General features: G+C 55.7%; 1 protein-coding gene and 1 pseudogene across 3 annotated transcripts in view; both read right to left on the bottom strand.

Annotated features, from left to right (window-relative positions):
* Positions 1-23,409, bottom strand: part of rictora (RPTOR independent companion of MTOR, complex 2 a) — a 903,687-nt gene that overhangs the window by 576,744 nt on the left and 303,534 nt on the right. The gene's annotated exons all lie outside the window — the stretch shown is intronic.
* Positions 6,046-10,047, bottom strand: LOC147123925 (uncharacterized; annotated as a pseudogene).

The raw sequence follows: 23,409 nt of genomic DNA, 5'->3' as shown, positions 1-23,409 counted from the left end.
CGAGACCTACAGGCGCTGGCCGGCTCTTAAAGGGGCGGGTCAGTCAGACTGAGCTTAAACACCCAACGCCCTGTAGGCCTCAGATTCGGCGCTCGCCCTTGTCTGGCGTTAGAAACTTATGCATTATGGAGAAGGTTAGGCAGAGAGCAGAGCGCTTCAGCACTGAGGCTCTGGACCAGTTGGTGGCTGCAGTTGAACACCGTCGAGAGGTCCTGTATCCGGATAATGGCAAGAGGCCAAATCAGAAGGCTTATCGACGATCTTGGAGGGAGGTTGCTGTGAGGGTGAATTCCAGCAGCATGGCGACCAGGACCCCTGTTCAGTGCAGGAAGAAATTCAACGACCTTACACGGATCGTTAGGGTGAGTGATGGTTTACCAAACTTGTGCTTCCCTCCATCTGCAGCTGACTTCGGGCACCCTGCTGCAATGATGCGTCAATGGCCATCTGTCAGTATGCACCCATGGCCCTTTCTGGCCACACACATGGACAGATGTCTCAAGGCCTCATGTAAGGGCTCTTGCACCATGGGGGGCATGCGATGAGGTCTCAAGGCCTCATGTAAGGGCTCTTGCACCATGGGGGGCATGCGATGAGGTCTCAAGGCCTCATGTAACAGAACCTCCCCTTCTTTCCCCTGCAGTCCAAGATGGCACAGATTAGAAAGGAGCAGCGTCGAACCGGTGGCGGACCTGCACAAGTGGTCACTCTCACGGATCTGGAGGAGAGAGTGCACCAGATACTTAGAGGACGTCTGTCTGATCCAGTGACCACTGCATCTGCCAACCCCATTACTGACAGCGAGGGTAAGACTCTCACCTTTTCCACCTGTTGCCTTCCACTTGGTCCCCCCGCCAGCATGCATCCTCAGTGTGCAGCCATGTCAGAGCCTTGCCGCAATCTGGCATGCCTTTCAGCAAACCTGTCCTTTTGCTAAAGCCACTCTTCCACCTCCCACTTTCAGATGAAGCAGCACCAACTCGGGCTCAACGCGCTGAAGCTGCCAGTGCCAGCGGAGGCGAGGACCAGGCGGAATCCGGACCAGCCGTTGCAGAATCCGGGGAGCGGAGGCATCTGCAGACTGGGGATAGTAGTCGCCTGGAGGGGAGGGGAGGTGGCTCTGAGGATGAACCAGTTGCCGGACCAAGCGGCATGGAGCAACGCAGGGGGGATAGGCAAGTTCGGCCACCGTCTCCCCGCAGGGCAAGGCAGGTCGTCATGACTGCTGCACAGAGTGCAGATGAGGTCCGTCGCCCTCCAAACAAGCTCCCATTCCGATGCCAGTTGGTCAAAAGGCTTTTAGGTGTAGTGGTGCAAGTGCTTCGGACAGGGTTGAAGGTACCAAGTACTGTAAAGCTCAAATCCCAGAACTCCGCTCCACATTAGCTCGCCAACTCTCTCTAGCATCGAGCGCAATGAGCAGGCCAAGTGGCAGAAGATTCTGCAGTAGAGCTGTCCCCTTTAAATAGCGCCGCCCTACTCCGAGAAGGGCCTGTTAGCCCTCCCTCGAACTGTCACTAATAGCGCTGGGCGCTAAGGCTCCGGGCGCCACCCAAACACTTAGCGCGCAAACACTTAGCGCAGGCGCTAAATGTATAGTCAATATCTGAGTTGGCGCTATCTTCATAGCGTCCGCCCCAACATAGCGCTTCGCCCCAATTCTAGGTCTCTTTAGGCGCTCAGCGCCGGCGCTACCAACCCAATTTCTAGGCCATAGAGTTATACAGCACAGAAAGAGGCCCTTCGGCCCACTGCGTCCGCGCCGGCCATCAAGCCCTGTCTAATCTAATCCCATTTTCCAGCGTTTGGTCCGTAGCCTTGTATGTTATGGCATTTCAAGTGCTCATCCAAATGCTTCTTGAATGTTGTGAGGGTTCCTGCCTCTACCACCCTTTCAGGCAGTGAGTTCCAGATTCCAACCACCCTCTGGGTGAAAAATTTCTTCCTCAAATCCCCTCTAAACCTCCTGCCCCATACCTTGAATCTATGCCCCCTTGTTATTGACCCCTCTACTAAGGGAAAAAGCTCCTTTCTATCTACCCTATCTATGCCCCTCATAATTTTGTACACCTCAATCAGGTCCCCCCTCAGCCTTCTCTGCTCCAAGGAAAACAACCCCAGCCTGTCCAGTCTTTCTTCATAGCTGAGGCGCTCCAGCCCAGGTAAACATCCTGGTGAATCTCCTCTGCACCCTCTCCAAAGCAATCACATCCTTCCTATAGTGTGGTGACCAGAACTGCACACAGTATTCCAGCTGTGGCCTAACCAGCGTTTTGTACAGCTCCATCATAACCTCCCTGCTCTTATATTCTATGCCTCGGCTAATGAAGGCAAGTATCCCATATGCCTTTTTAACCACCTTATCCACCTGTTCTGCTGCCTTCAGGGATGTTATTTCTTATAGTTTCACAATCATAGGTATAAACATCACACATTATAATATAATCTATTCTATTACTCACTCTGCTTTAAGCTTATATTGTGGTTAATAACAGACACACTCTGTTCTTTCCCCTGATCTGATTACAGTTTCCAACCAGTCGATTCAGTGAATGGAATGTCTTATCAGTGTTGCCATGGCGACCTGTCTGCAGTGAAACACCTGTTTGTGTTTCTAACTCAGACTAAGCTTCTCTTTCCCAAAATACACATTATATCAGACATTTGATGTCAATGTATTTTAGCCATGTTATGTTAATATCTTTTAAATCTACAGGGAGATCAGATACACAAATCTTTAAAAGTTGGAGGACAAGTTTATAAAGTGGTTTAAAAATAACCGAGGTTTTTTATAAATGGGGCGTAGAAAACAAAATCATCAGTTCGGCTGCAGTTAGAATAAGTTTTGGGCATCTTACAGCAGGAAGGATGTCGGGGCCACAGAGAGGCTGCAGAATAAATTCACTGAGGTTGTACCATGGATGAGAGGCTTTAGTTATCAGAGAATCCTAGAATGAAACAGCACAAAAGGTGGCCATTCGGCCCATCATGCTTGTGTCAGCTCTTTGGGAGAGCTATCCAATTAGTCCCACTCCCTTGCTCTTTCCCCATATCCCGGTAGCTAAAGCAAGAAAAAGTAAATGTGTCACAACGTGTCCAGGACCAAGAGATCTTTCATAATACCCACCCACATTGAGGATGTGTTAACAGCTATAATTGACTCACTAGCACAAGGGAGGCATAAGGCTATAGAATAAACTATTAATGATTGTCGCTAGACAAAGAAGCAAAACTATTGAGTAAGCTAATCATCTTGGTAACAAGATGATCAGACATGAGTAAGTAAATCATTTTGGTAACAAGATTCAGACAGAACCTCCTGACAGGATATATGATTAACTAACCTTGTCTGGAGATATTTCTGTCCTGCTGACCTTTTGATTGTCCTTGTGCAAACTCTTAATGTGTTTAAAATGATACAATACCATTACACGTGATTTATGGAACGCTTGCTTGTTTGAGTGTATAAATACGTTGCATTCACTGATGTTCGGTGGAGATGTTGGCCTAGCCTTTGTCCAGGCAGCTCTCCCCTTGTGCAAGTAAAAATTAAACTAACAATCTGACAGTACTGCTTGTGTTTTAGAGTCTTACTCGGAGTCGAGATTTCGATATCAGGCAGTGCATTTCAGATCATAATAACTCGCTGGGTAAAGAAATGTTTCCTCATGATGACCTGTCTGCAGTGAAGCGCCTGTTTGAGTTTCTAACTGAGGCGAACTTCTCTTTCCCAGGAGGAGAGACGAGAGAAACTGGGGCACTTCTCATTAGAACAAAGCAGGGTGAAAGGAGATGTGAGCAAGGTATTTAAACTTGATCAACGACACCGACCAAAATATCAGAGACACTCCCTGTCCTTCAGGACCTGTGTCCAGGGGAGAAGCTGATGGGTTTATCAGATCATCTTTGGGTTAAATGTTGTGCTCGTGAAGCTGAGCCTCAAACACTCTCCAGTCGGGTACAGCACGAGTTAGATACAGAGTAAACCAATCAGCCACTCCCCGACACAGATACCGAGGGACAGGGAGTGTCCGGGACAATGACATTTCTCACTCAATCTATATATATAAACGAAACGATCTGTCTGTCTGTCCTCGGGTGTGCGTCTGTCCGGCTATGCGCTCGAAAGTTATAGAGCATACCTACGCGCGCGTTACCTCCGAAGAAAGCTTACGCTTCCGGGACGGTCGTAAGCGTATTTACTTTTCGGTCGGACGAAAATTGTTCGCGCCTTATGCAAAAAACCTTCAAAATTAAACTCATTATCTGCTACTTAGCATTGATTGACTGACGTCAAGGTTTGACCAATCCTGTGCCGTCACGATTGACCAATCCTACAGTACAGTCCCCTGATGGTTGGCCAATCGGTGTGTGTGTGGGCGGGACTAATTGTTTTCATCTCAGGGATGTGGCAGTCATTGCCTCAAGCTAAAAACACCATTTACTTCCAGCTCAAAATCTGCTGATGCAGCTTCGAAAACGTTAGTATCTCTTATGTTATTTTTAAAAGATTTACCAAAAACGTTTTATAAGTGCTTTCACTTTCATGGTATTAAAAGGTAGAAATGTTGCCCAGCAGCAGATTCACAAAGGGACAGAGAGACAGGGCCCAAAAGCCTGGGACTCGATTTAAAATGTTGCCCGGCAGCAGATTCACAGAGGGACAGACAGACAGGGCCTGAAAGCCTGGTACTCGATTTAAAATGTTGCCCGGCAGCAGATTGAGACAGGGACACAGAGACAGGGCCCAAAAGCCTGGGACTCGATTTAAAATGTTGCCCGGCACCAGATTCACACAGGGACACAGAGGGGCCCCAAAGCCTGGCACTCGATTTAAACTGCCCGGCCCAAAACAGCCCTGGCAAAGCCGGGCTCCCCCAGCTAGTAAGGTATAAATTGATCCTGTACCGCTCCACACGGGGCGAATCCTGCTCCTGTTTCCCTTCCTGTAACAGCACTGAGCTAAACCCAGCCCATAATGAGCAGGGCCCAGGGAGGCTGGTTGCTAGGCACTGCAGTGATGTCATAAAGCAGGGCCATTCAGCCCAGCTGGTCGTCTCCTTGTCCCTTTAAAGGTGGAGAGCCGGGACACCCTGTCTCCAAACACATCCCACCTGTTCATACTGAGAATCCCCGGGGAAGGCCCAAGGCCCAGAGTGTGGAACACAACCAAGGGGGAAAGAGGAGGGGAGAAGGGGAGGTAAATCAAGGAGTCGGGACTGAGGGACACAGAGCTTCAGTTTTAGAGCCTGTAGACTTCAGGAGGGGAAGAGTGAGTTCAGTAGTTTTAGGATCCAGGGAGAGAACAAGGAGCAGATGGGGAGACTGGTGTGGATTCCAGCACAGTGAGGATGTCGGGGGAGGGAGATTGTGTTGGCCCATGTATTAGGGGTGTAGGAGGGACAAGAGAGGAAAGGTCAGAGGAGCAATTACTGCAGCAGTGCCCATAAATAGTGAGAGAAAGTGGGGGTTCGAGTGGATCAGGGACAGTCTGTTAAACTCTCTGTTTGCTGTGACCAGTTTTCCTTCGGTTAAAAATGGCCTCCTGTAGCCCAGTGGCACAAACAGCCCATTAAACTCCACCAATGGCCTTTGGTCTGGTGAGGTCTCCCTTTGTGAAACATCGGCAGTTGTTAAAGCTTTTCATTCTGACACGCTCACACTGAGAAATGAGCTGCAGAACTGCCGACACCATCAGCTTTAAGGAGACGTTTCCCTTTGGAGATCGGATTGTCCATTGAGTCTGATTAAACTGACGTTAAAGTAACAAGGCTGCTTTGCCCCGTGACAATAACAGATTATCAGAATATTTCCCATAGGTTAAAATCCAATATTACAGGGGCTCACTGCCCTGGATGGTTGAAGTGGACCCTGTGATATAATAGAATTTTCTGTCCTGTCAGACTTGGGCATCTTGTAGATCCATCTTTTAAAAAGTTGTGGGAACTCAGTTCTCAGATGGATTCCACTCAGTTTGTAACAATTACTCAATCAGCTCGTCTTATTGTCGAGATATCAAGGACTCGACACACTGCGTGTGTGGGAAACAAAGCTCATTTAATTGACATTGATACAGATTAAACTCCAGCCCAGTTACAGGGGTTACTAACATCAGCTGAAACAAACCCCAACTGTCAGAATGAACATGGTTCAGTCCTGGATGTGATTAACAGCAGAATCCAACCCCTGCAGCCACATGTGAACTCGCTGGTGTCTCAGCAAGTTGGATGATAGACTGAATCCCTTCCCACACACGGAGCAGGTGAACGGCCTCTCCCCAGTGTGAGTGTGTTGGTGTGTCAGCAGGTTGGATGATAGACTGAATCCCTTCCCACACACGGAGCAGGTGAACGGTCTCTCCCCAGTGTGAGTGTGTTGGTGTGTCAGCAGGTTGGATGATAGACTGAATCCCTTCCCACACACAGAGCAGGTGAACGGCCTCTCCCCAGTGTGAGCTCGCTGGTGTCTCAGCAGAGTGGATGATAGACTGAATCCCTTCCCACACATGGAGCAGGTGCACAGCCTCTCCCCAGTGTGAGTGTGTTGGTCTGTCAGCAGATACTTTGCACTTTCAAGAAGTCAAACAGGCGCTTCACTGCAGACAGGTCGCTATGGCAACACTGATAGAACATTCCACTGAATCGACTGGTTGGAAACTGTAATCAGATCGAGAGAAACAACAGAGTTTGCCGTTATTAACCACAATATAAGCTTAAACCAGAGTAATACATTAGATTATAATGTGTGATGAAAGGTTCTGATGGAAGGTCAGTGACCTGAACCGTTAACTCTGTTTCTCTCTCCACAGATGCTGCCTGACCTGCTGAGGATTTCCAGCATTTTCACTCTTTATTTCAGATTTCCAGCATCCGCAGTATTTTGCTTTTGTAATTGGATGGATCTTTCAGAGAGCCGCACAGGCACGATGGGCTGAATGGCCTCCTTCTGTGCTGTATCATTCTAGGATTCTGTGAAGTGTCGGTTAATGCAATTTAAGAAGCATCAAAGGGTTTGTGTCAGAATTTAACTGAGTATCGAGCCAACATGTCCAGGTTATGTAAACTGGGCCTGTTCACACTGGAAAGAGAAGGTCGAGAGGTGATAGGATTGCTGTTTTTAGGATTCTAAAGGGACTGGATAATGTAGAGCACAACAAGTTATTTCACCCTGTCCAGAACAGTAGAACCAGAGGACATGGCCTGCGCTTGAAGGGGGTAAATTCAAATCCAATCCGTGGAAACAATATTTCAGTGAGTGGTCAATCTCTGGGACAGGCTCCCTAGGGCGATGGTGGAAGCAGTTAGTGTTGATTCATTCAAATGTAAATTGGACCAATTTCATTCATAGAATAAGATTTTGGGACACAGTGTGTGAGTAATTTGAGACATGACATGTGGTCAGTGTAGAATGCTCGGGAGGAAGAGGTGACTTTGGTCCGATGGCTCCTAAAGCTCTCCACCACTGGGGTTTTCCTCACCTCATGTCTGGGTCTGTTGTAGACTCATTGATAGAGATTGATTGCTGTGATTAGTCAACAACTCCATTATCGTTGTATCATGGGACTCCCAGGATGGTAGAAGGCCAATTAGATCAGAACCGAAATAATCCAGAGTAAGAAAGGAGAAACGGCTCAAAAATGGAGCAGTCAGCAACAGGACATCAATTAGTCTCCTCTTATCATGGAGACATCACAGACTCAACACAAAGTGTGTTTGAAACAAAGCTGATTTATTTGACATTTATCCAGAATATTAATCTCCAGCCCAGTTATAGGGTTATAAACATCAGCAGAAACAAACCCCAACTGATAGCATGAAATGGTTCAGTCCTGGATGTCATTAACAGCAGCAATAACAGCAGAATCCAACCTCTGCAGTCGGTCGTGAACTCGCTGGTGTCTCAGTAAGGAGGATGACTGAGTGAATCCCTTCCTACACACGGAGCAGGTGAACGGCCTCTCCCCAGTGTGAACTCGCTGGTGTGTCAGCAGGTTGGATGAATCAGTGAATCCCTTCCCACACATGGAGCAGGTGAATGGCCACTCCCCGGTGTGAACAGGTTGGTGTGCCAGCAGGTTGTAGGAAGCCGTGAATCCCTTCCCACACATGGAGCAGGTGAACGGTCTCTCTCCAGTGTGAACTCGCTGGTGTGTCAGCAGGTAGGATGAATCACTAAATCTTTTCCCACATACAGAGCAGGTGAACGGCCTCTCCCCAGTGTGAGTGCGTTGGTGTTTCAGCAGACCACTTGTGCTTTTAAAGCTCTTCTCACAGTCAGAACAGTCAAAAGGTCTCTCATCAGTGTGAACATGTCGGTGTTCGGTGAGGTGGGATGACTGAGTGAATCCCTTCCCACACACAGAGCAGGTGAACGGCCTCTCCCCGGTGTGAACTCGCTGGTGTGTCAGAAGGTCGGATAAATCAGTGAATCCCTTCCCGCACTGAGTGCACATGAATGGCCTCTCCCCAGTGTGAAATCGCTGGTGTCTCAACAGGTGGGATGATCGGGTGAATCCCTTCCCACACACGGAGCAGATGAACGGCCTCTCCCCAGTGTGAGTGCGTTGGTGTTTCAGCAGGTGCTGTTTGCTTTTAAAGCTCTTCTCACAGTCAGAACATTGAAACGGTCGCTTATCAGAGTGAACAAGTTGGTGTGTCAGAAGGTGGGACGAACAAGTGAATCCCTTCCCACACATGGAGCAAGTGAACGGTCTCTCCCCAGTGTGGGTGCGTCGGTGTATCAATAAATCCTTTTTACTTTTAAAGCACTTCGCACAGTCAGAACAATTAAAAGGTTTGTTATCAGAGTGAACAAGTTGATGTGTCAGAAGGTGGGATGACTGAGTGAATCCCTTCCCACATATGGAGCAGGTGAACGGCCTCTCCCCAGTGTGAACTCGTTGGTGTGTCAACAGATCCTTTGTGCTTTTAAAGCTCTTCTCACAGTCAGAACATTTAAAAGGTCTCTTATCAGTGTGAACTCGCTGGTGTGTCAGGAGGGTTGATAAAGCAGTAAATCCCTTCCCACATTCAATGCAGGTGAACGGTCGCTCTCCAGTATGAACTCTCTGGTGTGTATAGAGGCTGGATGACTGAGTGAATCCCTTCCCACACACGGTGCAGGTAAACGGCCTCTCCCCAGTGTGAGTGCGTCGATGAGTTTCCAGCTCAGATGGGTAATTGAATCCCTTCCAACAGTCCCCACATTTCCACGGTTTCTCCATGGTGCGGGTGTCCTTGTGTCTCTCCAGGTCGGACAATCAGTTGAAGCCTCGTCCACATACACAACACGTGTACAGTTTCTCCCCGCTGTGAATGGGGTGATATTTTTCAGGCTGTGTAACTGGTTAAAGCTCTTTCCACAGTCAGTGCACTGGAACACTCTCACTCGGGTGTGTGTGTCTCGGTGCCTTTCCAGTCACGCTGATGTTTGAAATCTTTCCCCACAGACAGGACAAACATTTCTCCTTCCACATTCAAAGATTGATGATATTCGAGTCCTGATGAATGGAGTGACTCTGTCAGATCTTGATGTGGTTTGGTTTGATTTTGCGGTGTGTAAATGCTGTCCTTCTCACAGCCTGTAAAAGGAGATTACAAAAGTGATCACTGTGAGTCCAGGATAGAAATTGACAAGATTCTCTCCTCCTGGTTCCTGGCCAAGGGGGCCGCGCATGCGCCCTGCTGCTCCCCTGAGCCTCAAGATGGCGGCCGTTACCCCGGGCTTGTCACCGGGAGAAAGCCCCGCAGCTGCCGCCCCGCTCGGGGCAAACGCCCGGCCCGGAGGCTCTTGTTCGGGGCCTGAGGCCCACCCCGGGTGTATATAAAGTCTCCCCGCCGGTTCTATTGCTCCCCTGCGCTCCACCGTCTCCTCCCCGCTCCGGAATCTTCTCTCCACCTTCCGCCGCCATCACCCGACTGGCAGCACTGCGCACGCACGGAACCCGCCCCGCACCGAGCTCTCCCCGCGCCTGCGCACAACAGGCCCTGCAGCATTGATAGGGCCTATTCTCGCGCGCGGAGCGTTCTGGGTAACAACCATCGCCATTTTAGGTCAACAGCAAGGTGGCAGAAAAGTGAGTGGAATAGCTGAGGTCAGAGATACCTTTGGAGGAGGGACTAGGAGGAGGATAAGCGGTGTGGCACAGAGCTCAAGAATCTACTAAACGGAGTGGCTTGCTAAACAGAGTGGTAAGGGGAATTTGGTGAGAATGGGAATGGGATGCTGAGGGGGAAGGAGGTGCTCAGTAATTTAAACCAGGAGCAACAGTAAATAATAAATAATCGCACCAGAGGACACAGAAAAAAGTGACGTTATAATCAACACACAGCAGAGCAAATTAACATAAGTATATCGGTAAGAATATCAATATCCCTTTGTGTGTTTAGTCTCTTTAGTGTTTAGTGTTAAGCTTGACTTAGTAAGAATTTATTAGTGCAAGTAACTGTAAATCAAAGGAAAACGAGGTAATTGATTAAATTCTAACTGCTTTTAAAGATGCTCATAACTGATAAATAGCGAAGTAATTAATCACAGTTCAAGAAATAAACTACAGATAACAAAAAATAAATTCATTCATTCATTAATAAAGCCCAGGCAGTGTGTGGGGATTGTAGTATGTGGGAGTTTGTGAACAACGAGACTGTCCCAGACGGCCACATCTGCAGCAAATGTCTCTGCCTCATGACATTCCAGCTCAGAGTCAGTGAGCTGGAGTCCAAGCTAGAGACACTCCGACATATAAGGGAGGAGCAGGAATTACTGGATAATTTACTCGAGTACAGTCACACACCAGAAGAAAGCACAGGCGCAGGAAGGGGAGAGTGTGACTGTCAGTCAGCCGGGTAAGGGGAATGTAGGAGAAGTGAAGGAAGTCCAGCAGACACTGCTCCTGCCCAACAGGTACAAAGTACTCAATACCTGTGAGGATAAGGAGAACGACTGAGAAGGACAGCTAGAATGCTGCCCAAGGCACCGTGGAACAGGAGGCTGTCCAAGGGGTGGAGGAGCAGAGTGGAAACATTGTCGTATAGGGGATTCTATAATTAGAAGGATAGATAGTAGTCTTTACAGTCAGGATCGAGAGTCCCGAAGGGTGTGTTGCCTTTCTGGTGTCAGGGTAAGGGACATCTCAAAATGGCTGGAAAATAATCTGGAAACCAAATCCAGGGACCACTTACATTGTGACACCGAATCCAGGGACCACTTACACTTTGAGACCAAATCCAGGGACCACTTACATTGTGACACCAAATCCAGGGACCACTTTTATTGAGACTATAAATGGAAATCAGAGAGCCTCAGTATGGAGAATGGTCATGGTGGTGAAAAGTGCTCTAGTGAGGGCGAAAGGCGGGTAATAGATGAAGATATGACAGTGGAATCAGATGGTGACAGGTTATTTTCAGAAGCCCATTTCAGGCAGGCTGATGATTGTGATGTAACCAGCCCAACACCTGGATCCGCCTGTTCTTGTTCCCAAATCCCAAAGTGTATGTATTTTTCTGTGAGAACTGTCGAGATGTGAAAGGGGGGGAAAAAAATCAGGCTCCAGCCAGAAAGAATGTTCCTTGAATGAACAATTCACGAGGCTGTTCCGTGACTCGTCTGTGTGAGGTTAAAAAACCTGAAATGAAAAAAGATGCATCCAGTGACACCTGTGTTGTTAATAATGGTTTCTAACCCTAATCACTAACTGCTAAGTCGAACCTCCAATTGACTACCCCCAACCACTAGCCCCAATCATAACCAATAACTACTAGCCCCAACCACTAACCTCAATCCTAACCAATAACCACTAACCCCAATCCTAACCAATAACCACTGGCCCCAACCACTAACCCTAATCCTAACCAATAACCACTGACCCCACTCCTAACCAATAACCACTAGCCCCAACCACTAACCCCAATCCTAACCAATAACCACTGGCCCCAACCACTAACCCCAATCCTAACCAATAACCACTAGCCCCAACCACTAACCCCAATCCTGACCAATAACCACCAGCCCCAACCACTAACCCCAATCCTAACCAATAACCACTGGCCCCAACCACTAACCCGAATCCTAACCAATAACCACTAGCCCCAACCACTAACCCCAATCCTAACCAATAACCATTAGCCCCAATCACTAACCCCACTCCTAACCAATAACCACCAGCCCCAAACACTAACCCCTAACCCTACACCCTAACCCCAGCCCCTAACAAAGGATCATTGACAGGGATCAATGGAGGAGCTGAAGACCTGATAAAGGAAGTATTTGAAACAATTATCTCGATTAAAGAAATAGTGCAAGGTATGTTAGTAACAAGAAATTAAATCAACGAGACCATCCAGCTCAGAAATTACTATTACAAAGATCAGAACCTTTCAAAGGTTATCACGTGCAGTACGTGTGGAGGAGTTTTACTAACTCGAATCCACAAAGGGTAATACAGATAGATACAGATAATAACACATTTCAAAACTTATGCAAGATATTTCTATAAAGCTATGGTTCAAAGGAATTGCAGCTGAGTGTACTCTTTTGTGCTAACAAATAAACTGTAGCTTAACTTAAAACATTAAAGGAAACTTAATAATTAAAAATTAACATTTCATTACCTGTGGTGATAAGCACTCCAGTCCCTGCGGTGTGCAGATGAGTTTACTCTTTTGTCGGGACCATAAACAAATAAACTGTAACTTAAAAAACCATTAAATGAAACTTAACAAATTAAATTAAAATTGTGTTGGCCGGGGTGATGATGCACTCCAGTCCCCGCAACGCCCACCGGTCGCAGAAGGCCTCGAGCCTGCCGGCGGGCTCCACGTGCTCCATCTCCAGGGCCACCAGAAGAGAGGCAGGCAGTCGGGCCGAACGACCCCCTCGACTGCCCGCTGCCTGGACCAGTTGATGGCAGATGAGTGTAATTGAGACACTACAGTTCATTCTATGACACCCACAAGTTGTGTACTCAAATGGAGCAAGCTTGGGGTTTGATGTGGTGGAAGGCGAACGAGATGAGAACGGAAATAATCTAGAGTAAGAAAAGGCCCCAAAATTAAACAGTCTGGAGGAATCAAATATTTGACACACTGTGTGTTTGAAACAAACTGATTTATTCACTGAAATAACAAGAGAAAATGCTGGAAATACTCAGCAGGCCAGGCAGCATCCGTGGAGAGAGAAACAGAGTTAACGTTTCAGGTCTGGGACCCTTCATCAGAACTGGAAAAAGCTGGAGATGTAACAGATATTACTAAGGTAAGAGGCAGGAAGGTTATCCTGGGTGGATCTGAAACACGAAGGGTGGAAGTTCAGTTGGAATCCACGTGGAATAAGTTGGAACCGGAGACAGTTGCTGAGGAAAGAGATGTGGCTGTGAAACCGAGTCTTGGGAAATGTTGCAAATGGGGATGGAAAAATCATACAGCATGAAAAATGGGAGCAGAGGTTAAAGTTTGAAATTGTTGAACTCAGTGTTGAGTCCAGAAGTCTGTAAAGTGCCGAATCGAAAGATGAGGTGCTGTTCCTCGAGCTTTATTTATTCACTATTTATACAGAATATTAATCTCCAGCGCAGATACAGGGGTTATTAAGATCAGCAGAAACTAACCATAACTACTGTAATGAACATGGTTCAGTCCTCAATCCGATCACAGTAAATCATGTTCCATTCACTAATCTGGTCTTTCAATGGGAGCTTTTACCCAGCATTCCCCGCGGTGGACCACGTGCCGCATCCAGACTACAAGAGCCCAGCGCGCAGGCGCGGGAGGGGCCGGTATATTGAGCACTAGCTGAAGTGCCCGGCGGTGCCGAGGGATTTTTGAGGGCATGTTGTTGTTGGAAGAGAGAGAGAGTGACTGGGGGGGAGAGAGCGACTGGGGGGGAGAGAGCGACTGGGGGGGAGAGAGAGCGCGACTGGGGGGGAAGAGAGAGAGCGACTGGGGGGAAGAGAGAGAGCGTGACTGGGGGGAAGGGGGGGAGAAAAGGGAGGGAAGGAGGGGGGATGAAGGAAGGGAAGGGGAGGAGGGTGGAGGGGGAGAAGAAGGGGGAGGAGGGGGAGGGAGGAGGAGGGGGGGAGGAAGGGGAGAGGAAGGGGAGAGGGGGGAGGAAGGGGAGGGGGGAGGAAGGGGAGGGGGAGGGAGGTGGAAGGGGAGGGGGGAGGGGAAGGGGAGGGGAGGAGGGGAGGGAAGAGGAGGAGGGGAGGGAAGAGGAGGGGGAGGGGAGGGGAGGGGGAGAGGAGTGGGAGGGGGAGAGGAGGGGGAGAGGAGGGGGAGAGGAGGGGGAGAGGAGGGGGAGGGGGAGAGGAGGGGGAGGGGGAAAGGAGGGGGAGGGGGAAAGGAGGGGGAGGGGGAAAGGAGGAGGAGGGGGAGAGGGAGAGGAGGGAGAGGAGGGGGAGGGGAGGAGGAGGGGGGAGGTGGGGGGAGAGGGGGAGGTGGGGGAAGGAGGGGGGGAGAAAGGGAGGGGGGGAACCAGCAGACCCTCTCCCCTCTGCCGGCGATGGAGGGGAAGGGGGAAGGAGGGGGGGAAGTGGGAGAGGGGGGGAAGGGGGAGGAAGGTGGAGAGGGGTGAAGGGGGAGTCCCCGAGCCCCGCCCCGATCTCCCGATGTCCCGCCTCCCGATGTCCCGCCCCCCGATGTCCCGCCCCCCGATCTCCCGATGTCCAGAGCCCCGATATCCCGAGCCCCACCCCCCGATGTCCCGAACCCCGCCCCTCGCCCTCCCGAGGCCCGATCTCACGAGCCCCGCCCCCCCCGATCTCCCGAGGCCCGATCTCACGAGCCCCGCCCCCCCCCCACCCCCGAGCCCCGATCTGCCGAACCCCGATCTCCCGAGCCGGCTTCAAGAGCAGAGAGAGAGACGCCGCCGCGCAACCTACCGCGTGAGGCCTGGCCGGACTGAAGTCGCGCGCGCTGACTCCTGCCCCACCCGCCTTTACTAAGATGGCGGCAGTGGCGACGCTCGGCTCAGGCCCGCCCCGTCCAGCCTTCACAAAGATGGCGGCGATCACGATCCGCTTGTTGAGCGCGACGGGTGGTGCCTAGCTCGGGCGTGGCTGGGCAACAGAGGCCCAGGCTTACAGGCCTGGAAAAACGGTGAAAGGTAGGAATATTCTAGATGTTAGAGAAAAGATTTACAAATTAATTAACTTTTTTAAAAAACAATTTGGCCTAGAAATTCAGTTGCTTGCGCCAGCCGGTAGCGCCTTAGGAGGAGGAGACGTTGGGCGATAGGCGGCTACCGGCGATCTGCGCCTCTCCCCAACTTCACTAGAGATTTAGCGTCGGCGCAAAGTCTTTGCGCGCGCTCAGCTGCGCGCGCAGATCCTGACGTCATTTCATTGTGCAACGCCTTTTGTGCGCCCCAAACCGGAACTTCAGTGGCGCCGCCCTTCTTTGCGCCTGGCGCCCCCAGCGACTGGTAGAGGGGAACGGTTCCCAGTCGGTGCGGGGGGCGCTATTTAAAGGGGACTCCTCCTGCATTATAAGTGACAGCCATTTTGTGCCAATCCTTCTGTGTGAGAGACAAAGGCAGAGAGCTTTCTGCTTTGACTCAGCGCTCGCACAGGTACTTCTGGCTTCAGGCCAGAGCTTTGCACTTGGATTTCACTTTCAGTGCCATAGCCTTGAGTCGCCACATATACTGTAATGGGGGCTACAATGGGTGGAAACGTTGGCTTTCTGCATTGCATTCAAAGGGATCAGAGACGCCGTGAGAGAGTGCCAGTCATGGCCAGACGGAGAAGGGCCAACAGGTGTCGGCACAGGAGGCCTTACCCACCCAGGGTATACCGCCAGCAGTTCTCATATCTGAACATGTCTGAGGAGCAGTGTGTTCGGAGGCTGCGATTCAGAAGGGAGGTGGTCACTGAGATCTGCCACCTGCTTCGCAGAGATCTGCAGCCACAGCTGAGGAGCAGGACGTCTCTGTCGGTGGCAGTGAAGGTGGCTCTCAACTTCTATGCCACCGGCTCCTTCCAATCCGCTACTGGGGACATTGCCAACATCTCCCAGTTCGCGGTGCATTGCTGCATCCGACAGGTGAACAATGCCCTTTTCAGAAGGAGACGTCAGTACATCTCCTTCCCCACGACCCTGGACAAGCAGCAAGAGCGTACAATGGGATTTGGAAGAATAGCGGGCTTCCCCATGGTCCAGGGCGTAGAACTGATGAACCAGCATTGGTCAGGCCTTGCTTCAGGGCTGCAGTGCGCAGGGCATGGCAGCCAGACAAGTCCACCCTCCCCCTTTAAGAGCTGACCGGCGCCAGAGAGTCTGCCGTCAATCAGCAACTCGCCGCACCTGCGCTGCGCCCGCCCTCAGGGGTATCGCCCCGGACCGCCGGCTTAGCGCCTAATGATAGTCGTGCATCGCCTGTTTTAGCGCAGCAGCAACCTCTTGGGGCGATGCGACTGAATATCGGCGAAGGTGGCGCTAACTTGCGCCAGGCGCAAACTTTAGCGGCCGCCCGACTGTAGTGCCCCGAACGTGGCTATACTGAATTTCTAGGCCTTTGTGTTTTAAAAGCAACTTTTTTTTTGCTGGAAATGTAGATTTGAAAAGAAACACGCAGAAAGTGGGAAAAAGAAATGAAAAGTTTGGAATCAAGATGGCGGCGACTCACCTCGGTTCAGAATGATAAGGCCCGCCCACACACACACCGATTGGTCAAACGTCAGGTCACTGAACTGTAGGATTGGTCAATCATCACGTCACTCAACTGTAGGATGGCCCGCCCGCACACACAATGAACCCGCCCCCACTCGATGCAAATGAGCGGCTAATGAGAGGAATTTTGAACGTTTTTTGGATACCGTCGGCACAATTTTTGTCCGACCGTCGGCACAATTTTTGTCCAAGCAAAAAGTAAATACGTCTACAAGAGTCCCCTAATGATGAGCTTTCTTTTGATATAACATATGTGTAGGTACGCTCTATGACTTTTGATTGTACAACCGGCCAGAGAGACAGACAGATAGACATATCCTTTTATATATATAGACTAGCTGGAGTGCCCGGCGGTGCCGAGGCTTTTTCGAGGGCATGTTGTTGTTGGAAGAGAGAGAGCGACTGGGGGGGGAAGAGAGGAGAGCGACTGGGGGGAAGAGAGAGGTGGCGACTGGGGGGGAAGAGAGGTGGCGACTGGGGGGGAAGAGAGGGCGACTGGGGGGGAAGAGAGAGGGCGACTGGGGGGGAAGAGAGAGGGCGACTGGGGGGGAAGAGAGAGGGCGACTGGGGGGAAGAGAGAGGGCGACTGGGGGGGAAGAGAGAGGGCCGACTGGGGGGAAGAGAGAGGGCGACTGGGGGGGAAGAGAGAGAGCGACTGGGGGGAAGAGAGCGACTGGGGGAAGAGAGCGACTGGGGGGGAAGAGAGAGAGCGACTGGGGGGGAAGAGAGAGAGCGACTGGGGGGGAAGAGAGAGAGCGACTGGGGGGGAAGAGAGAGAGCGACTGGGGGGAAAGAGAGAGAGCGACTGGGGGGAAGAGAGAGAGCGACTGGGGGGGAAGAGAGAGCGACTGGGGGGGAAGAGAGAGAGCGACTGGGGGGGAAGAGAGAGAGCGACTGGGGGGAAGAGAGAGAGCGACTGGGGGGGAAGAGAGAGAGCGACTGGGGGGGAAGAGAGAGAGCGACTGGGGGGGAAGAGAGAGAGCGACTGGGGGGGAGAGAGAGAGCGACTGGGGGGGAAGAGAGAGAGCGACTGGGGGGGAAGAGAGAGAGCGACTGGGGGGGAAGAGAGAGAGCGACTGGGGGGGAAGAGAGAGAGCGACTGGGGGGAAGAGAGAGAGCGACTGGGGGGGAAGAGAGAGAGCGACTGGGGGGGAAGAGAGAGAGCGACTGGGGGGAAGAGAGGAGCGACTGGGGGGGAAGAGAGAGAGCGACTGGGGGGGAAGAGAGAGAGCGACTGGGGGGGAAGAGAGAGAGCGACTGGGGGGGAAGAGAGAGAGCGACTGGGGGGGAAGAGAGAGAGCGACTGGGGGGGAAGAGAGAGAGCGACTGGGGGGAAGAGAGAGAGCGACTGGGGGGGAAGAGAGAGAGCGACTGGGGGGGAAGAGAGAGAGCGACTGGGGGGGAAGAGAGAGAGCGACTGGGGGAAGAGAGAGAGCGACTGGGGGGAAGAGAGAGAGCGACTGGGGGGGAAGAGAGAGAGCGACTGGGGGGGAAGAGAGAGAGCGACTGGGGGGGAAGAGAGAGAGCGACTGGGGGGGAAGAGAGGAGAGCGACTGGGGGGGGAAGAGAGAGAGCGACTGGGGGGGAAGAGAGAGAGCGACTGGGGGGGAAGAGAGAGAGCGACTGGGGGGGAAGAGAGAGAGCGACTGGGGGGGAAGAGAGAGAGCGACTGGGGGGGAAGAGAGAGAGCGACTGGGGGGGAAGAGAGAGAGCGACTGGGGGGGGAAGAGAGAGAGCGACTGGGGGGGAAGAGAGAGAGCGACTGGGGGGGAAGAGAGAGAGCGACTGGGGGGGAAGAGAGAGAGCGACTGGGGGGGAAGAGAGAGAGCGGCTGGGGGGGAAGAGAGAGAGCGCTGGGGGGGAAGAGAGAGAGCGGCTGGGGGGGAAGAGAGAGAGCGGCTGGGGGGGAAGAGAGGAGAGCGGCTGGGGGGGAAGAGAGAGAGCGGCTGGGGGGGAAGAGAGAGAGCGGCTGGGGGGGAAGAGAGAGAGCGGCTGGGGGGGAAGAGAGAGAGCGGCTGGGGGGGGAAGAGAGAGAGCGGCTGGGGGGGAAGAGAGAGAGCGGCTGGGGGGGAAGAAGAGAGAGCGGCTGGGGGGAAGAGAGAGAGCGGCTGGGGGGGAAGAGAGAGAGCGGCTGGGGGGGAAGAGAGAGAGCGGCTGGGGGGAAGAGAGCGAGCGGCTGGGGGGGAAGAGAGCGAGCGGCTGTGGGGAAGAGAGCGAGCGGCTGTGGGGGAAGAGAGCGAGCGGCTGTGGGGAAGAGAGCGAGCGGCTGTGGGGGAAGAGAGCGAGCGGCTGTGGGGGAAGAGAGCGAGCGGCTGTGGGGGAAGAGAGCGAGCGGCTGTGGGGGAAGAGAGCGAGCGGCTGTGGGGGAAGAGAGCGAGCGGCTGTGGGGAAGAGAGCGAGCGGCTGTGGGGGAAGAGAGCGAGCGGCTGTGGGGGAAGAGAGCGAGCGGCTGTGGGGGAAGAGAGCGAGCGGCTGTGGGGGAAGAGAGCGAGCGCTGTGGGGGAAGAGAGCGAGCGGCTGTGGGGGAAGAGAGCGAGCGGCTGTGGGAAGAGAGCGAGCGGCTGTGGGGGAAGAGAGCGAGCGGCTGTGGGGGAAGAGAGCGAGCGGCTGTGGGGGAAGAGAGCGAGCGGCTGTGGGGAAGAGAGCGAGCGGCTGTGGGGGAAGAGAGCGAGCGGCTGTGGGGGAAGAGAGCGAGCGGCTGTGGGGGAAGAGAGCGAGCGGCTGTGGGGGAAGAGAGCGAGCGCTGTGGGGAAGAGAGCGAGCGGCTGTGGGGGAAGAGAGCGAGCGGCTGGGGGGAAGAGAGCGAGCGGCTGTGGGGGAAGAGAGCGAGCGGCTGTGGGGGAAGAGAGCGAGCGGCTGTGGGGGAAGAGAGCGAGCGGCTGTGGGGAAGAGAGCGAGCGGCTGTGGGGGAAGAGAGCGAGCGGCTGTGGGGGAAGAGAGCGAGCGGCTGTGGGGGAAGAGAGCGAGCGGCTGTGGGGGAAGAGAGCGAGCGGGCTGTGGGGGAAGAGAGCGAGCGGCTGGGGGGAAGAGAGCGAGCGGCTGTGGGGGAAGAGAGCGAGCGGCTGGGGGGGAAGAGAGCGAGCGGCTGGGGGGGAAGAGAGCGAGCGGCTGGGGGGGAAGAGAGCGAGCGGCTGGGGGGGAAGAGAGCGAGCGGCTGGGGGGGAAGAGAGCGAGCGGCTGGGGGGGAAGAGAGCGAGCGGCTGGGGGGGAAGAGAGCGAGCGGCTGGGGGGGAAGAGAGCGAGCGGCTGGGGGGAAGAGAGCGAGCGGCTGGGGGGGAAGAGAGCGAGCGGCTGGGGGGAAGAGAGCGAGCGGCTGGGGGGGAAGAGAGCGAGCGGCTGGGGGGGGAAGAAGAGCGAGCGGCTGGGGGGGAAGAGAGCGAGCGGCTGGGGGGGAAGAGAGCGAGCGGCTGGGGGGGAAGAGAGCGAGCGGCTGGGGGGAAGAGAGCGAGCGGCTGGGGGGAAGAGAGCGAGCGGCTGGGGGGGAAGAGAGCGAGCGGCTGGGGGAAGAGCGAGCGGCTGGGGGGGAAGAGAGCGAGCGGCTGGGGGGGAAGAGAGCGAGCGGCTGGGGGGGAAGAGAGCGAGCGGCTGGGGGGAAGAGAGCGAGCGGCTGGGGGGGAAGAGAGCGAGCGGCTGGGGGGGAAGAGAGCGAGCGGCTGGGGGGAAGAGAGCGAGCGGCTGGGGGGGAAGAGAGCGAGCGGCTGGGGGGGAAGAGAGCGAGCGGCTGGGGGGGAAGAGAGCGAGCGGCTGGGGGGGAAGAGAGCGAGCGGCTGGGGGGAAGAGAGCGAGCGGCTGGGGGGAAGAGAGCGAGCGGCTGGGGGGAAGAGAGCGAGCGGCTGGGGGGGGAAGAGATGCGAGCGGCTGGGGGGGAAGAGAGCGAGCGGCTGGGGGGGAAGAGAGCGAGCGGCTGGGGGGAAGAGAGCGAGCGGCTGGGGGGGAAGAGAGCGAGCGGCTGGGGGGAAGAGAGCGAGCGGCTGGGGGGAAGAGAGCGAGCGGCTGGGGGGGAAGAGAGCGAGCGGCTGGGGGGAAGAGAGCGAGCGGCTGGGGGGGAAGAGAGCGAGCGGCTGGGGGGAAGAGAGCGAGCGGCTGGGGGGAAGAGAGCGAGCGGCTGGGGGGGAAGAGAGCGAGCGGCTGGGGGGGAAGAGAGCGAGCGGCTGGGGGGGAAGAGAGCGAGCGGCTGGGGGGGAAGAGAGCGAGCGGCTGGGGGGGAAGAGAGCGAGCGGCTGGGGGGGAAGAGAGCGAGCGGCTGGGGGGGAAGAGAGCGAGCGGCTGGGGGGGAAGAGAGCGAGCGGCTGGGGGGGAAGAGAGCGAGCGGCTGGGGGGGAAGAGAGCGAGCGGCTGGGGGGAAGAGAGCGAGCGGCTGGGGGGGAAGAGAGCGAGCGGCTGGGGGGGAAGAGAGCGAGCGGCTGGGGGGGGAAGAGAGCGAGCGGCTGGGGGGAAGAGAGCGAGCGGCTGGGGGGGAAGAGAGCGAGCGGCTGGGGGGGAAGAGAGCGAGCGGCTGGGGGAAGAGAGCGAGCGGCTGGGGGGAAGAGAGCGAGCGGCTGGGGGGAAGAGAGCGAGCGGCTGGGGGGGAAGAGAGCGAGCGGCTGGGGGGGAAGAGAGCGAGCGGCTGGGGGGGAAGAGAGCGAGCGGCTGGGGGGAAGAGAGCGAGCGGCTGGGGGGAAGAGAGCGAGCGGCTGGGGGGGAAGAGAGCGAGCGGCTGGGGGGGAAGAGAGCGAGCGGCTGGGGGGAAGAGAGCGAGCGGCTGGGGGGGAAGAGAGCGAGCGGCTGGGGGGAAGAGAGCGAGCGGCTGGGGGGGAAGAGAGCGAGCGGCTGGGGGGGAAGAGAGCGAGCGGCTGGGGGGGAAGAGAGCGAGCGGCTGGGGGGGAAGAGAGCGAGCGGCTGGGGGGGAAGAGAGCGAGCGGCTGGGGGGGAAGAGAGCGAGCGGCTGGGGGGGAAGAGAGCGAGCGGCTGGGGGGGAAGAGAGCGAGCGGCTGGGGGGGAAGAGAGCGAGCGGCTGGGGGGGAAGAGAGCGAGCGGCTGGGGGGGAAGAGAGCGAGCGGCTGGGGGGGAAGAGAGCGAGCGGCTGGGGGGGAAGAGAGCGAGCGGCTGGGGGGAAGAGAGCGAGCGCTGGGGGGGAAGAGAGCGAGCGGCTGGGGGGGAAGAGAGCGAGCGGCTGGGGGGGAAGAGAGCGAGCGGCTGGGGGGGAAGAGAGCGAGCGGCTGGGGGGGAAGAGAGCGAGCGGCTGGGGGGGAAGAGAGCGAGCGGGCTGGGGGGGAAGAGAGCGAGCGGCTGGGGGGGAAGAGAGCGAGCGGCTGGGGGGGAAGAGAGCGAGCGGCTGGGGGGGAAGAGAGCGAGCGGCTGGGGGGGAAGAGAGCGAGCGGCTGGGGGGAAGAGAGCGAGCGGCTGGGGGGGAAGAGAGCGAGCGGCTGGGGGGGAAGAGAGCGAGCGGCTGGGGGGGAAGAGAGCGAGCGGCTGGGGGGGAAGAGAGCGAGCGGCTGGGGGGAAGAGAGCGAGCGGCTGGGGGGGAAGAGAGCGAGCGGCTGGGGGGGAAGAGAGCGAGCGGCTGGGGGGGAAGAGAGCGAGCGGCTGGGGGGGAAGAGAGCGAGCGGCTGGGGGGAAGAGAGCGAGCGGCTGGGGGGGAAGAGAGCGAGCGGCTGGGGGGGAAGAGAGCGAGCGGCTGGGGGGGAAGAGAGCGAGCGGCTGGGGGGGAAGAGAGCGAGCGGCTGGGGGGGAAGAGAGCGAGCGGCTGGGGGGAAGAGAGCGAGCGGCTGGGGGGAAGAGAGCGAGCGGCTGGGGGGGAAGAGAGCGAGCGGCTGGGGGGAAGAGAGCGAGCGGCTGGGGGGGAAGAGAGCGAGCGCTGGGGGGGAAGAGAGCGAGCGGCTGGGGGGGAAGAGAGCGAGCGGCTGGGGGGGAAGAGAGCGAGCGGCTGGGGGGGAAAGAGAGCGAGCGGCTGGGGGGAAGAGAGCGAGCGGCTGGGGGGGAAGAGAGCGAGCGGCTGGGGGGGAAGAGAGCGAGCGGCTGGGGGGAAGAGAGCGAGCGGCTGGGGGGGGAAGAGAGCGAGCGGCTGGGGGGGAAGAGAGCGAGCCGGCTGGGGGGAAGAGAGCGAGCGGCTGGGGGGGAAGAGAGCGAGCGGCTGGGGGGGAAGAGAGCGAGCGGCTGGGGGGGAAGAGAGCGAGCGGCTGGGGGGGAAGAGAGCGAGCGGCTGGGGGGGAAGAGAGCGAGCGGCTGGGGGGGAAGAGAGCGAGCGGCTGGGGGGGAAGAGAGCGAGCGGCTGGGGGGGAAGAAGCGAGCGGCTGGGGGGAAGAGAGCGAGCGGCTGGGGGGAAGAGAGGCGAGCGGCTGGGGGGGAAGAGAGCGAGCGGCTGGGGGGGGAAGAGAGCGAGCGGCTGGGGGGGAAGAGAGCGAGCGGCTGGGGGGGAAGAGAGCGAGCGGCTGGGGGGGAAGAGAGCGAGCGGCTGGGGGGGAAGAGAGCGAGCGGCTGGGGGTGAAGAGAGCGAGCGGCTGGGGGGGAAGAGAGCGAGCGGCTGGGGGGGAAGAGAGCGAGCGGCTGGGGGGGAAGAGAGCGAGCGGCTGGGGGGGAAGAGAGCGAGCGGCTGGGGGGGAAGAGAGCGAGCGGCTGGGGGGGAAGAGAGCGAGCGGCTGGGGGGAAGAGAGCGAGCGGCTGGGGGGGAAGAGAGCGAGCGGCTGGGGGGGGAACGAGAGGCGAGCGGCTGGGGGGGAAGAGAGCGAGCGGCTGGGGGGGAAGAGAGCGAGCGGCTGGGGGGGGA

The sequence above is a fragment of the Somniosus microcephalus genome, chromosome 1, assembly GCF_052327205.1.
Source record: "Somniosus microcephalus isolate GS21.2 chromosome 1, FLI_Smic_1.0, whole genome shotgun sequence".
Taxonomy (NCBI): domain Eukaryota; kingdom Metazoa; phylum Chordata; class Chondrichthyes; order Squaliformes; family Somniosidae; genus Somniosus; species Somniosus microcephalus.
This window is presented reverse-complemented; position numbering and strand designations above follow the sequence as displayed.